Below are 9,930 nucleotides of genomic sequence, written 5' to 3' on the forward strand. Positions count from 1 at the left end.
CTAATTGAAAATGTGCATGAGTCCAGTCATAAAATGGTCCACATTCTTTGTGTTAGTCATCTTCGGGGTTTCAAACGAAGCTCTCAAGTTCTACAATTTAATAGTCTTCAATGTATCATTACCTTGATATGCAACTTCCAAAATGTGACATGCTTTTTTTTTGTTGATGCGTGGGTTATCTTGTCAAAGATAGAGTGATCAATTGAGTTCGATATCCAACATTTGGCTTTGTGATATTTCATTTTTAGTTCTGCAGTGGCATTCCTATGATTATTGTTCATAGGTTCTAATGCTTATTGGGTCGTCTCTACATAACTATTCTACAGGGTATCCCAACAATCATGGGCTAGAAAAAAATCTTCTTACGTAAAGACCAGAATTCGTAATTTTTGCCAAAGTAAATTGGTGCTCGCAACAAAGCACTAGAAAAAACCATTTTTTTCATGTGGAAGCACGCACTCTTTTTACAAACTCCCTTTTAAAAAAAATCTTAAACAAAAATCTTTTAAATGAAAAAATTCTTGTTTCAAATTCATTTTTTTAACTTGAATAATAACCCTCGTTTTCTTTTAATACTCCTTTGTAAAAAAATTTGAATGGAAAGAAAGTCCCCTTTTCTTTAAGAAAAAATCATTTTCTGAATAAAACATAATAGTAACTGTTATTTAAAAAGACCTTTTAAAAAACCTTACGAATACACCATAGGGAAGATCTTCATGCCTCATGAAAAGTATGTTAAATACCTTGGGTTGACTTTTTGTGATGCATGGTTATGACTTTCGTTCACCTCTTTGCATTTTTGTTTTGCGTTCTCACCTCGGTCGCCTCTTTGGAGTGTCGTTTTGTCATTCTTTAAATTTTTGTAACATTGCTCTCAGTGTTAGGGGCCTCTCGTTGACTAACGTGAGTTGGTTTCAAGGTTTTTGGGGTTTATTACTTTGGTTATCCCTTCAGGAATTTACAAAAATAAAGCCAATTGTCCCTGTGCATGTGGTCACTTATTTTTCACCAGCTTTTTTGCTTTCACTTGCTTCGCCACAACTGGGTTCTTGTTATCATTTGAAAAATCTTGATCTATGTGCCTCAATGAGATTCAAATGTTGCTTTCCTTGAGGTATTATGCAATAATTTTCTCTCATAGCATGACAACGAATGAAGAGGATGAAATACACAGAGAAAGAACTCAAAACTAGAATGGAGCGAACCGCTCTTCTCATAATTCAAATTCAGTTAAATAAAACTTCATAGGAGACAAGGAAAAAGGGAAACAATAAATGACTAGAGAAAGTTCCAACTAAACTCAACTAAACTCAATGTTAAAAATAGAAGATACAACTTACATTCTGAAACTAGCAGCTCACAGGTTAGCAAGTTGCACCTGGAGATTGCTCAAGTAGAACACTCTGTTCAATTAATCATAAAATCAAAAATATATAAGTTACATTATTTTAGGGAGATTACAACCGACTTCTAGAAAATAGGAAATAATCCTAATCTAGGACACAAGCACAACTGTGAAACAAACTCTCTCCAATAATACATATTCTCCATTATTTTAAACTCTCTACGTTAATGGAGAAAGCGTTCAATTGTAGACCTAACATCTCCCCAAAAAAATAAAATTTAATCCTCCCAAGGGTCTTTATGAAGATATTTGCTACATTCTAAGAGGTATTACAATATTCAATGAAAATTTCTTTAGACTGGACCTTTTCTCTAACAAAGTGAAACAATGTATCAATATGTTTTGTATTTTTATGAAACACAAAGCTATTTTCCAACATGATTGAACTTTGCTTGTCACATTTAATCATTGTAGAATCTTTATGTTCTTCTCCAACATCATGAAGAAGTCTCCTCAACCAAATTTCTTCACAAGTGGATACACATACAACTTGATACGCTGCTTCTGCTAAAGATAAGGATACAGTACTCTGCTCCTTGCTACTCCAAGAAATGACACTAGACCCAATGCTGAAAGCATAACCAATTCTGGATATTTTGTCATCAATATTTCCGAGCTAGTCTGAATCTGAAAAACCTGTCAATTTAACATCAAAAGAATCAGTATATTTAATGCCAAAGTCTAAGGTTCCTTGAAGCTACCTTAAGATGCCTTTTGCTGCCACCAAATGATTCTCAAGAGGTTTTGACATAAACTGGTTGAACACACTGACTGAAAAATCTAAGTTGGGTCTAGTTGTAGTCAAATAAATCAGACCTCCATTTAGCTATCTATACAGTCTAGCATACACCTCTTTAGAACCATCATCATTCTGTAGTTTAACATTCTGTTGTAAAGATACTGAGGTATTTTTACACTAATCCATTATGAATTTCTTCAATAATCCCCTGACATATTTTCCTTGAGTGAGAAAAGTATAGAAAGAATCCCTCTAGACTTCAAGACCTAAACAATAATGCAATTCTCAAAGGTCTTTCATTTCAAAAACTTGTGCCATCTGCACTTTGATTGATTTAATCAATTCATCAGCATTTCCAGTCAAAATCATATGATCAACATCTAAAGAAACCAATACAATCTTCCCCTTCAAATCAAGCATATTATACATATTTGAGTCATTTTTACTCCTCTTATAGCCATTATGCATGAAGAAAGTGTCTATTTCTCCATACTAGGATTTGGGTGTTTGTTTTAATCCATACATTGCCTTCATTAATCTAAAGACCATATGTTCCTGCATTATTTCAATAAACCCTTTAGCTTGTGTTAGGTATACCTCTTCCTTCAATTCTCCATTTAAAAAAGGAGATTTCACATCTAGTTGGTGTACCCTCCAATGATGCTTTGTATCTGAGGCTATTAACATTATAATAGTGTTTAACTTAGCAACAGGAGCAAAGGTCTCTTCATAATCAATACCTTCTTTTTGTGACTACCCTTTAGCTACTAACCGATCTTTATATTTGTTTACACCATCATATTCTTTAAACGTAGGTTTATATAACCATTTACAACCTATGGGTTGTTTCCCTTCTTGCAGTTTAACTAATTCCCAGGTTCTGGTTTTAATTATTAACTCATATTATTCTTCCATAGTTTCCCCCCCTTCATCACACTGACTTGCTTTAATATAATTTAAGGGCTCAATAACATTTAAAATATTGGTCATAAGAGCATAGTCCCTATACCTTGTTGGTAAGTGAGCCAACTTACCTGATCTCCTTGGTAGCGGACTTGGCCTCAAATCGTTCTTGCTGACACTGTAGTGGACTTGGATTGCTGATTGTACCTGCATCACTATATTCTTCTTTCTTCTGCTACTGCTGCACATGGTTGTCTTTAGCATCATGATTTCCATTTTCAATCACTGAAGGCATGTGCCACTCCTCATAGCCTTCGTCTCTGTTCCCTTCATCAACCTATTCATGGAATATAACATCTCTACTCATAAATACCTTGTGAGTAGATGGATTAAACAATTTTCATGCTTTAAACTCAAAACAATACCCTACAAATATGCAATTTATGGGCTTAGCATCGAATTTCTTCCTATCCTCCTTAGGAATATGTGCAAAAGCTTTTGAACCAAATACTCTTAAATGACCAACTGTGGGCTTAAAACCATATAAAGCCTCGAATGGAGTCTTAAGATCAAGGCTCTTTTCTGGACTCTTATTCTTTAAATGGACAGTACTATTAATAGCTTCTGCCCAAAATCCATTATATAGGTTCTTAACTTTTGACATGTTGTGTGCACACTCCACCAGAGTTCCATTCTTTCTCTTTGCAACCCCGTTATGTTGTCGAGTGTGGGTTACTATAAACTGCTCAATTATTCCATGGTCCCTGCAATATTTGATGAAGTTTCCAATCTTTTATTCTTCGCCTTAATCTAAGCATAGAATTTTGATGACCTTTCCTATCTTATTTTCAACCATACATCTAAATTCTTTAAAATATTCTAAAGCATGACTTTTCCTTCTGAGAAAATATACACAGGTATATCTTGTGCAATCATCAAAAAATAAAAATAAAATACTAAGATCCTCCTAATGACCTTGTCTGCATCAGTCCACATATATCAGTGTGTGCAAGTTCGAGAATATCTCTATTTCTTATACTTACATTTGAAGGAAATTCATCCCTGTGCATTTTTCCAAGTGCACATCCTTTACAATCAACATGTGCACTTCTTAAAACTGGAAGTCCATTAACCATACCTTGTTTTTGTAGCAGCAATAAGTCATAAAGATTGATGTGTCTGAATCTTTGATGCCAAAGATACTCTGCTATCATAGTTGTTGAAGTTAAAGATTGGTGTGGCACACTTGTAACATTCAACTTGTACAAGCCTCCAACTCATATTCTAGATGTGACCAACTTCTGATGATCTAGAAAATCCTTTATGACATAATAGGTTTTGAAAAATTATACCTTCAAGTTCTGATATGAAATCATGGAGACAGAGATAAAGTTCTTTTTAATACCCAGTACATACATCACATTCTCGATACGCCTGATATTACTATCATGCAATACCACAAGAATGTCTCCATAACCTTTAATCTAGTAAGTTTTGTCATCACCAAGGTAGACATTAGCACCACTGCTGGTTTCTTTAAAACTTTCAAACCATTGCTTGTTACCTATCATATGAATGGATGCTTTAGAATCCACAAACCAAGTGTCGGACTCATCAGTATCAGCAAAGAAAGCAGAATCAAACACAAACAATTTGAGGTCATGATTATGATTTTCATCAGTAAAGTGTCCTGCATGCTTCTTATGTTTGTGTTTGGCTTCACGACTCTTCTTTTTCTAACAATTTCTAGCAATGTGACCAAATTTACCATAGTAAAAACACTTGATTCCTGAATCATTTCTTGTTGAAGACATACCTTTGAATGGATTTTTCTAGGGTGTACCACCGCCTTTATGTCCCTCTCACGGTTTCCCTCTAAAAGGCTTTTTATTGTCCATCAATGCATGATCTACATTATGAGGCTTCATATTCATCTGCCTCTATTCTTCCTACATCAAGATCCCTATAAGTTCTTCAAATTTGGGAGTTTTCTCACTCATTGTTAGCCCTGTAATGAACATCTGATAATCATCAGCCATACCATTTAAGGTAATCGTGAGAAGATCCATGTTTGATACTTTCTATATTATGTCTCCCAACTTGTCTCTCAGCTCTTTGATCTAAGAGATGAGTGCTGCAACAAATTCATTATCCTCCATTCTGATAGAGAGAATTTTTCTCTTCAGGAATAATAGGAAATTTGTATTCTTTATCTCATACAGATCCTTAAGAGTCACCCAAATATCATTGGAAAATTTGCACTCTCTGATGTGAGGGATGATGTTTTCTTTCACTGACATCTTCAACAACACCTTCGCTTTGTTTTCCCTCTTCTCCCAATCTTGAATTGTTGGAGTTGTTCCTCCCCCAATTGTAATCGGCTTTCCTTTGTCCCCATTTGAAATTTCCCACACACTCGAACACTCAAGTAGTATCTGCAATTTGAATTTCCAATTGGTGTAATTCGACCCATCGAGCTTATTGCTCCCATTTAGATACACTTATGCCATATGATTATTCATTGTGATAGGATCGATCTATGGATCTACCTCAAGATCCTCAATCTCCAACAATTTATCTGACTAAAAAAAAATTACACCAACACTAGCTATCTCAAGCTTAAAAAAACAAAAACGTAACAAACGGAAGGATGTTTAAGGCAATCTTCAAGCTTAACGCACCCAAAAACCAACCTTTGATTTGATACCAAGCAATCTTGATTTGATCAAGATTTTGTGGTTGATCACAAAACACTTATATTTTGGAGCAATTTCAACATCAAAAAAGGTACCATAGAAAAAGCTCACTAACAATCTACGTAGTCTCTGTTCTACGTGGAAGCACCACAGAACTGTTACAGATCCATTTCGACACATCACTACCATCATCCAGATCAGTTTTTTAGGTCTCACAAAACCCTAATTTCAGTTCCTACATGCCCTAAACAAGTGAATCTTTTGAATGCCTCCTTCCCAAACAGTTTCATGGCCTAAAGACATCCTCAAATGACCTCTAGAGGGACCAGCGTAGGTAGGCCCATGCAAGGGTGCACTGCAGAGTAGTTAAGTCCATGCTAGGGTGCTTTGCAGAGCACTTATGCCCTCTTTGACCTCCGCTGGGTGAGTTTGAGCGAAATTCACATAGGGTTTGGGGACTACTCTTATATTCTGGAGCCTTCTAGAAGATTCCCAAACTTATGATCTCCTATGAGCTCGAAAATGGATGAGGAATGAGTTAAGATACATCCTATCCTCTCATCCCTTCCTACATGCAACTAATTCTAAGTTTGGAAGGCCATTCAATACCCTCATGGATGACAAAACGTCTTCCATCTTCCTATAAATTGAGCACTCATCTAAGTGATCAAGTGCTGGACTTTGATGAATTGTAAGGAGATAATGTTTGTTTGAGAATTGAGACTATTGTAAGTGTCGTTATGCTGCTAAAATGTCATGCTTATGATGTGATGTGGAAGGAACCATAGCTGAAGTGACTTCGAATCGGGCTTCATGGTTGTAATTCTTCCTTCTATTCAATACAGTATTTACACCTTTTTCCATATTCTTATCTTGATATATGATGCTTATATGTGTGAATGTATCTGATTCCATTTACTTGTTATCAATAGGTCTTTTTCTTTGATTTGTTCTTTGTCTTTTGTCGATGTTTACAGGTACTTCTCAAGTGTGTTAAGTACGGGAAGGAGCGTGAGGGCTGATACAAAGGAGACAAGAGGAAAGTGAAAGTAGAAGTAGGTCCTCTCATTCTCTTTGTCTTATCTATTGTTTATAGAAAAAGGTTAAAGTGCTTTAAACTGTTATTCTAGGTATGCCTACTTATTATGGAATTAGTATTTATCTGTATATTCCAAGTTCTTCATAACAAATTGGCGACTCCACCGAGTAGTGATCATCATTCCAAGTAGCTTATACACATCCTAGGACACTCTAGCAGACCTTACTTCCTTTCATTGATTGTATTTCATCCTTATTGAAGTGAATTTTGGTAAAAAACTGTGTTTACTGGCCTCTTGAAATGGCTTACTGTCACCAGCGCAGGCTTGTGAGGGACACAGTGCACTATAGAGCACCCTTGACTTAGGGACAGTGCTCTGAAGTGCACTGTTTCCCATTTAGGGCTGCGTTGATTCTCCTTGGGTCAGTTTTTCACCTTTGGACAGGGTTTTTCACAAAATTTATTTTGTTTGATTACTTGTTGAATGATCAATGAGTGTTATGTCTTTGAAATCAAGATTGTATCTCCTTTCCTAGCCCTACTTTGACTTGATTGATTAATGTTTCTCAAATGATTTCTTTGTCATTATCAATTCATCGTCAAAGTTAGATTATAGTCGATTAATCTTTGTTCAAAAGAAAGTGTCATAAAAGTCTTCTTTTCCTTCGAAACAAAACTATCGTAAAGTCCTCGTTCTTATAAAAATATTGATTGATTGTATTTGCATTACTTTCCTTTTTGGTTCATCATAACATTAAGGAAATTTGAAAAGAAAAACTTGCATCGTGCATTGAAAATTTTTGTGTGTGCTCATAGGAATAGTTTACGGAAATTGCATTAGATTGTGCTCTCTTCTCTTTGATTGAAATAAATCTAATTTCTCTATCCCTATTAGCTAAGATTTTCATTGTTAAATTGAATGGAAAGAATGCTTATCATATTAGTTGCATTCTAGGAATTGAAAATAAATCACGTGGTGAACCTTGAAAGGAAAATTCTTAATCAAGATCAACTTAAAATTAACATCAATTTACCTAATGGAGCATTTTCACCTAACGAATAACATTTAGAGGTTCTAGGCTAGAGACATGTTCCGGTGTCGTAAAACATAGCAGTTGTTGCTAACTTGTCTACGATACATCCCGAGTGTGATATTGCATTCCATGTACATGATTATATCATAGCTCATCCATGTACCTTCGGATATATACGGCAGTGTTACAGTACGTAAAGTATATGGGAATGCTCTCACTGTGCAGGTTTGCATTAGACATCGCTAATACGGATTGGGCCTCCACATACTTTCGGGTATATATGGGAGGACAACACTAGCTTGCTATCCATCCTCAGGTAACTGAGTTGGCCGCTTTGTACACTGTGATACACCGAACACAGCATTCTGGGAGATTGTCTGCCCGTACTTCTTGGTTTCCTAGGAGGTATTCTGCAGTTCACAGTTGCTTGGTAAACATTTTTCCTAGCTTACCCCTTTTTATTTATTTCTTTTTTGTAATAAAATCAATCAGCAATCATGGAGGAAAATCAACCCTTACCCCTTTGTTCGTGGAGAGCGGCAAGTAAACCGCCTTTACTACCTGAAGCTACACCTATTCAATCAAAGTGGTCTCGTTTGACTGGATCTAGTATATCACAAGCATTTGGTTCTTCATCTGAATTACCAAAAACACCTATACCAATAAGTATTGTGACCCCAATTACTCCTAGAGTTACTAGTACATATGTTACTGAAGTGGAATCTCCACAATTACCTGAGGAAACTAGAACTGAATCTAGTGAAACGGTAACCCAAGTTGTTCAACAAGAAGTTGATTCTTAATCCGAAGTTGTTCAATAAGAAATTACTTCTGAACCTGAATCTGTTCAACTAGAACTAGATCATGAACCCATCACTGTTCAATCAGAAGTTACTCCTGAGCCAGAAGCTGTTCACGAAGCCCAACTTGAACTTGTTCTTTTACCAAAACATTTGGATCTTGAGGTGGAACAATCAGAAGTTGTTACCTTACTGGAAGAAGATCGACCGGTAGATCCTTAGACATCCGTAACTGTCGAGACCTCCTCTTTAACTCAGCAACAGCCAGAAATGTATTACGAACTATACAGTGAAGTTCTTCCACCTGGTTTGATTTCAATAGAAGAGGAACCTAAGGTAGAATCATCCAGAACTCCATTCCATTTTGGAACTAGACTTTATCTATATTCTAATAGTCCTCATTTCACTGCTCCTTTTGATCTTGATTACTTTTAGACACCTGTTGATTCGTTAGGAAAATTATTTGGACATTTGACTATGGCAGATTCAACATCCCAGACCGTACCATCTATTATGGCTACATAAAAATCTTGTGTCGCAACCTCTTCGATTTTTACTACGACACTTGAGTCATGCTTATATGGTGTTCTGTCCATCCCATCGGGTTACCAATCTTTATCAGGAACCCACTGAGGTGTTTCTTCTAGCCCTTGGTCTTCACCAATGTCCTCTACTAGAATTTTATCTGGTTCCTCATTTACGGGTACTGAACAGCTGGACCCATCAAGTTCACATCAAGCTAGTTCATCTAGTCACCATCCTCTGTATCTGCTTAGCATTCGACTACCCCCATATGGAGAACAATATGCATATTCTTCTTATCCTCCTTATTTTGGGGGGCAACCATATGTCGGTATTCTGTCATATTTAGGTCAGCTTGGATTGACTGTCTGTTAGTGGCAGCCAAGCATGCCCATTCAACCTAGTCTTGTGTATCCATCACAACCTATGCAAGCTATCTCATCCATACCTACAACACCTGTTGTTACAATGATGACATAATCACAAGCCCAAATTGTTGTATCGCAACCTGTGCAAGCCAACCCTTCATCCTCACACCCCCAAGTTTCAGGTATACAGATCCAACCTTCTCAAGCAGTTTTACAAAAACCACTTATGTCTGGAGCCCAAAAAATTCAGGCTAGTTTATCTTTCACTGGAATGACTCAAACTTATAGTGGTTTAGCGCATTTACAACCTGGTCAACCTTTCATTGGTGGGAAACAACAACCATTGTACCAACAACAACAATAGTTGATTCAACAGCCTTGGCAGCCCCAATATCAACAACAACAATTCTAGTAATACCAACCT

Source organism: Pinus tabuliformis, chromosome 5_1 (genome assembly GCF_031772625.1).
Source record: "Pinus tabuliformis cultivar Carrire ecotype Pingquan chromosome 5_1, CPIR1, whole genome shotgun sequence".
Lineage (NCBI taxonomy): Eukaryota > Viridiplantae > Streptophyta > Pinopsida > Pinales > Pinaceae > Pinus > Pinus tabuliformis.